Source organism: Camelus ferus, unplaced genomic scaffold (assembly GCF_009834535.1).
Source record: "Camelus ferus isolate YT-003-E unplaced genomic scaffold, BCGSAC_Cfer_1.0 contig3522, whole genome shotgun sequence".
Classification (NCBI taxonomy): Eukaryota; Metazoa; Chordata; class Mammalia; order Artiodactyla; family Camelidae; genus Camelus; species Camelus ferus.
The window spans coordinates 1-7,373 of record NW_022588835.1 but is presented as its reverse complement, the minus strand read 5'-3'; the positions used below and the strand labels follow the sequence as shown (position 1 = coordinate 7,373).

Genomic DNA, 7,373 nt, shown 5'->3' with positions numbered 1-7,373 from the left:
CATTCCATGTTCCGAACACGCTACGTGCATCAAGGATTCGACAAACTTTCTTTAATGAGTTGTTGGCATGTGGATTACCGAACTTCCATACATCATACAAGGCATATATACACCTAGATATATTTTTTCTCAGTTCGCAAGTTTTTCATAATGCCAGATTCCTAAATCAGGCAGTTTTAACAAAAAAATCCTCTTGGAACGAGTTCTACACAATAGACATGTAATTTACACTTCTTCTTTCACCGTGACATTCCGTGTTACGAACACACTACATGCAACACAGATTCTAAAAAACATTCATTACTGAGATGTGAGCATGTGGCTTCCTGTACTTTCATCCCCATACAGGTCATATATACACCTAGAAAGTTTTACTCTGATTTCCCAGCTTTTCCCTACACCAGTTTCGAAAATGAGTTAGATTTCACAGAAAAATTCTCTTGGAGCGAGTTCTACCCAATAGACCTGTAATTTACATAGTTTCCTCAGCGTGATATTCCGTGTTCCGTATATGTTACATGCATCACGGATAAGGCAAACATTCATTACTTAGGTGAGAACATGTGGATTACCAAACTTTCAACACCATGCAGGGCATATTTTCACCAAGGAACATTTACTCTGATTTCACAGATTTTTCCTAAGGACAGTTTGGAAAATGAGGGAAATTTCACAGAAAATTGCCCTTTGAGTGAGTTCTAGCCAATAGAATTGTAATTTACATAATTTCCCTCACAGTGACATTCCGTCTTCCAAACACTCTACAAGCACGAAGGATTCGAGAAACATTCAGTACTGAGATATGAGCATGTGTATTACGATCTTTCATCCACCATGCAAGGCATATTTATACCTATAAATTTTTACCAGGTTTCACAGGTTTTTCCTAACGCCAGGTTCGAAAATCATGAAGTTTTCACAGAAAAATACTCTTGGGGCGAGTTCTACCAAATAGTGTTTTAATTTACATAGTTTCCCTCACCATGATATTCAGTTTTGCGAACACGCTATATGCATGACGGATTCGACAAACATTACTTAATGTGTTGTGAACATGTGGATTACCGATCCTTCATCCACCATAAAAGGCATATTGTCACCTAGAAGCATTTACTCAGATTTCGCAGCTTTTCCTAACGCCAGTTTTGGAAATGAGGTATATTTCACAGGAAAACACTCTTATAGCGAGTACTACCTGAAAGATATCTAATTTACATAGCTTACCTGATCGTGTCATTCTGTCTTCCAAACACGTTGAATACAACACTAATTGGAAAAACATTCATTTCTGAGTTGTGAGCATGTAGATAACCGAACTTTCAATCACCATTCAAGGCATATATACACCTAGAAATATTTACTCTGAGTTCGCAACTTTTTTCTAACGCCAGTATCAAATATCAGGCAGTTTTCACCTGAAATATCCTAGTGGTGCAAGTTATACACAATAGGCATGGAATTTACATAGTTGCCCTCACCGTGAATTTCCGTGTGCTGAACACACTACCTGCATGACGGATTCATCAAACATTTATTTCTGAGTTGTATACGTGTGGATTACTGAATCTTTCATCAACCATGGTAAGTCATATTTACCCGTAAAGTCACTTACTCTGATTTCGCAGCTTTTTCCTATCGCCACATCCGATAATGAGGAAATTTCACAGAAAATTACTCTTGGAACAATTTCTACCCTATAGATATCAAGTTTACATAGTTTCCCTCAGCATGATTGTCCGTTTTCCGAACAAGATTTATGTATCATGAATTCGACAATGTAGTGAGTACTGAGTTGTATAAATGTGGATTAGATAACTTTCATCCACCATACAAGGCTATTTACTCCTAGAAACTTTTAGTCTGTGTGCACAGATTTTCCTCTCATCAGATTCCAAAATCAGGCAGTTTTCATAGACAAATACTCTTGGAGAGATTTCTACCCAATAGACATGTATTATACATTGATTCCCTCAACGTGACATTCTGTGTTCTGAACACGCTACATCCATTACGGATTCGAGAAACATTCGTTACTGAGCTGACAGCATATGGATTACCGAACTTTCATACACCATACAAGGCATCCTTACACACAGAATTATTCACTTTGATTTTGCAGCTTTTTCCTAATGCCAGTTTAGAAAATGGGAAAGATTATGCAGAAAAATCCTCTTTTAGTGAGTTCTACCCACTAGATATGTAATTTACATAGTTTCACTGACCGTGATATTCCGTGTTCCGAACAGACTACATGCATCATGGATTCGACAAAAATCATTAATGTGATGTGATCATGTGTATTATGAACTTTCACCCACCACGCTTTGTATATTTATACCTAGAAATATGTACTCAGATTTCGCAGGATTTCTGAACGCCAGTTTCGAATATCATGAAGATTTTCGCAGAGAAATTCTTTTGGTGCTACTTCTACCAGAAAGAAATTTAATTTACATAGATTACCTCACCATGATATTCTGTGTTCCGAACACACTACATGCATGACAGATTCAACAAACATTCTTTAATGAGCTATGAGCATGTGGATAACAAAACTCTCTTCCTCCATAAATGGCAAATTGTCATGTAGCAGCATTTACTGAGATTTCACAGCTTTTCCTAATGCCAGTTTCTGAAATGAGGCATATTTCACTGGAAAATGTTCTTATAGTGAGTTCTACCTGACAGATATGTAATTTACATAGTTTAACTGACAGTGTCATTCCGTAATACAAACATGTTAAATGTATCACGGATTGGAAAAACATTCATTACTGAGTTGTGAGCATGTGGATTACAGAACTTTCATTTGCCATTCAAGGCATAATAACACCTAGAATTATTTACTCTGAGTTCCAGCTATTTTCTAACGCCAGTTTCGACAAAAGGCAGTTTTCAGAGATAAATCCTCTTACATCGAATTCTATGCAATAGAAATGTAATTTACATAGATTCACTCACCGTGTATTCCATGTTCAAAACACGCAACAGGCATCACGGATTCGTCAAATCTTCACTACTGAGATGTTAGCATGTGGATTCCCGAACTTTCATCCACCATACATGGCATATTTACACCTAGAAGCATTTACTCTTATTTTGCAGCTTTTTCATAACTCCAGTATAAAAAATGAGGCATAGTGCACAGAAAAATCCTCTATGAGTGAGTTGAACCCACTAGACATTTTATTTAAATTGTTTCACTCACGGTGACATTCCGTGTTCTGAACACGCTACATGCATCACAGACTGGACCAACATTCTTTAATGAGTTGTGGGCATGTGGATTACCAAACTTTCATCCACCATACAAGGCATATTTACACCTAGATATATTTATTCTCATTTCGCCAGATTTTCATAACGCCAGATTCCAAAATCAGGCAGTTTCCTCAAAAGAATCCTCTTGGAGCTAGTTCTACCCAATAGACATGTAATTTACACTTCTTCCTTCACCGTGACATTCAATGTTACAAACACGCTGCCTGCAACATGGATTTAAAAACATTCATTACTGAGTTGTGAGCATGTGGATTACTGATCTTTCATCACCATACAAGGCATATTTACAGCTAAAAAATTTTACTCTGATTTCCCAGCTTTTTCCTAACACCAGTTTCGAAAATGAGGTATATTTCACAGAAAAATTCACTTGGAGGGAGTTCTACCCACTCGACATGTAATTTACATAGTTTCCTCAGCTTGAAATTCCGTGTTCCAAACACATAACATGCATCACTGATATGAAAAACATTCATTACTTAGGTGAGAACGTGTGGATTACCAAACTTTCAACACAATACAGGGCATAATTACACCAAGAAATATTTACACTGATTTCACAGGTTTTTCCTAATGACAGTTTTGAAAATGCGGGCAATTTCACAGAAAAATGCCCTTGGAGCGAGTTCTACCCAATAGAAATGTAATTTACATAATTTCCCTCACCGTGACACTCCATGTTCTGAACACTCTACAAGCACCAAGGATTCGAGAAACACTCATTACAGAGATATGAGCATGTGTATTACGATCTTTCATCCACCCTGCAAGGCATATTTATACCTAGAAATTTTTAGCAGGTTTCGCAGTTTTTTTCTAAAGCCAGTTTCAAAAATCAGGAAGTTTTCGCAGAAAAATTCTCTTGGGGCGAGTTCTACCAAATAGTATTTTAATTTACATAGTTTCCCTCACCAAGATATTGCGTGTTCCGAACACGTTTCATGCATGATGGATTCGACAATGATTACTTCATGAGTTGTGAGCATGTGGATTACCGATCTTTCATCCACCATAAAGGGCATATTGTCACCTAGAAGCATTTACTCAGATTTTGCAGCTTTTCCTAACGCCAGTTTTTGAAATGAGGCATATTTTGCAGAAAAATGCTCTTATAGTGAGTTCTACCCGATTGATATGTAATTTACATAGCTTAAATGATCGTGTCATTCCATCTTGAGAACACATTAAATACAACACGGATGGGAAAAACATTCATAACTGAGATGTGAGCATGTGGATAACAGAACTTTCAATCACCATTCAAGGCATATATACACCTAGAAATATTTAGTGTGAGTTCGCAACTTTTTTCTAATGCCAGTATCAAATATCAAGCAGTTTTCACCGAAATATCCTAGTGGTGCAAGGTATACACAAGAGACATGGAATTTACATAGTTGCCCTCACCGTGACTTACCGTGTTCTGAACACGCTACCTGCATGACGGATTCATCAAACATTAATTTCTGAGATGTGAACGTGTGGATTACCGAACTTTCATCCACCATAGAGGGCATATTTACCCATAAAATCACTTACTTTTATTTCACAGCTTTTCCTAATGCCACATCCAAAAATGAGGTAGATTTCATTGAAAAATTCTCTTGGAGCGATTCCTTCCCAATAGACATGTAAATATATAGTTTCCCTCACCATGATATTCAGTTTTCTGAACAGGATTTATGTATCATGGGTTCGAAAAAGAATCATTACTGAGTTGTGAGAATGTGGATTAGAGAACTTTCATCCACCATACAAGGCATTTTACACCTAGAAATGTTTTGTCTGTGTCAGCAGATTTTGCCTCACATCAGATTGGAAATCAGGCAGTTTTCATAGACAAATACTCTAGGAGAGAGCTCTTCCGCATAGACATGTATTATACATTGTTTCCCTCAACGTGATATTCCGTGTTCCAAACACGCTACATCCATTATGGACTGGACAAACATTCGTTACTGAGCTGAGAGCATGTTGATTACTGATCTTTCATCCACCATACAAGGCATCCTTACACAGAGTAATATTTACTTTGAATTTGCAGCATTTTCCTGATGCCAGTTTTGAAAAGGAGAAAGATTGCGCAGAAAAAAGCTCTTTGAGTGAGTTCTACCAACTAGACATGTAATTTACATAGTTTCCCTGACTGTAACATTCAATGACCTGAACACACTACCTGCATCACGGATTCGACAAAAATACATTCCTGAGATGTGAGCATTTGTATTACAAACCTTCATTCTCCATGCATGGCATATTTATACCTAGAAATATTTACTCAGTTTTTGCAGGATTTTTGGGATTGCCAGTTTCGAAAATCATGAAGTTTTTGCAGAAAAATTCTCTTGCTGCATGTTCGATCCAATAGACATCCCATTTTCATAGAGACCGTCACCGTAACATTCCGTGTTCCGAAAAAGGTACGTGCACATTGGATTCAACAAATATTCACTGCTGAGTTGTTACAATGTGAATTACACATCTTTAAAAACCATTGAAGACATAATGTCACTTTAAAGCATTTGCTCAGATTTTGCAGCGTTTTCATTACACCAGTTTCCAAACAGAGGTAGATTTTACAGTAAAATGCTCCTGGAGCGGGTTCTCACCAATAGATATGTAATTTACATAGTTTCTTTCAACGAGACATTCCGTGTTCCGAACACACTACATACATCACGGATTTGAGAAACATTTTTAATGAGTTGTGTACATGTGTATTACAGAACTTTCATCCACCATACAAGGCATATTTACACCTAGAAACATTAACTCTGAGTTTGCAGCTTTTTCCTAATAGCAGTTTCAAAAATCAGGCAGTTTCCTAAGGAAAAAACTGTTGGAGTGTATTCTACCGAAAAGAAATGTAAATTACATAGATTCTCCCGCTGTGAAATTCAGTACTTCGTACATGCTACATGCAGATAGGATATGACAAAATACCCTACAGAGGTGTTTGCATGTGGATTACAGGACTTTCATCACAATACAATGCATATTGATGCTTAGAAGCATTTTCTCTAATTTCACAGAGCTTTCCAAATGCCAGTTTTGAAACTGAGGCAGATTTCACAGCAAAAACCTCTTGGAGCGGGTTCAAAACAATAGACATGTAATTTACATGGATTCGCTCACCGTGAAATTTCGTCTTCCGAATATGCTACATGCATCTCGGATTCGAAAAATATTCACTACAGAGTTGTTAGCAAGTGGATTATTACACTTTCGTCCACCATACAAGGCTTACTGACACTTTGAAAAATTTTCTCAGATTTCACAGGTTAGTTTTAACGCCAGTTTTGAAAATGAGGCAGATTAGGCAGGAAAATGCTGTTGGAGCGAGTTCTACCCAAAAGATATGTAATTTATCTTGTTTCACTCACCGTGACATTCCGTGTTCTGAACACGTTATATGCATCAAGGATTTGACAAACATTCTTTAATGAGTTGTGAACATGTGTATTACCGAACTTTCATCCTCCTTACAATGCATATTTATACATAGAAAGTTTTATTCTGATTTAGTAGATTTCTCCTAATGTCAGATTTTAAATCATGCAGTTTTCGCAGAAAAATCCTCTTGGGGTGAGTTCTACCCAATAGACATGCAATTTACATAGAACCCGTCATCGTAGAAATCCGTGTTCCGAAAAAGCTACATGCATCACGGTTTCGACAAATATTCACTACAGAGTCGTTAGCATAAGGATTACCGAACTTTCATCCACCATAAAAGCCATATTGACCCTTTGAAGCATGTTCTCATATTTCAAAAGTTTTTCCTAATGCCAGTTTTGAAAATGAGGCAGATTCGCAGAAAAATTCTCGTGGAACCAGTAATTCCCAATAGAATTATAATTTACATAGTTTCCCTCACAGTGACATTCCAATTTCCGAACACGCTACATGCATCAAGGTTTCAACAAACTTTCTCGAATGAGTTGTGAACATGTAGATTACAGAGTTTTCATCCACCATACATGGTATATTCACACCTAGAAACATTAACACTGATTTTGCAGCTTCTTCCTAATGCCAGTTTAGAAAATTAGGCCGTTTTCTCAGGAAACAATTTTTGGAGCGAGTTCTAC

At 37.1% G+C, this 7,373-nt stretch overlaps 1 long non-coding RNA gene across 1 annotated transcript; it reads right to left on the bottom strand.

The window, feature by feature from the left end:
• Positions 1–466: 466 nt before the first annotated feature.
• Positions 467–4,878, bottom strand: LOC116662565. Its single transcript, XR_004318540.1, has 3 exons — positions 4,351–4,878; positions 1,917–1,921; positions 467–640 (listed from the first exon to the last, which is right to left on the bottom strand). It is a non-coding gene; the product is annotated as an uncharacterized LOC116662565 (long non-coding RNA).
• Positions 4,879–7,373: the final 2,495 nt, after the last annotated feature.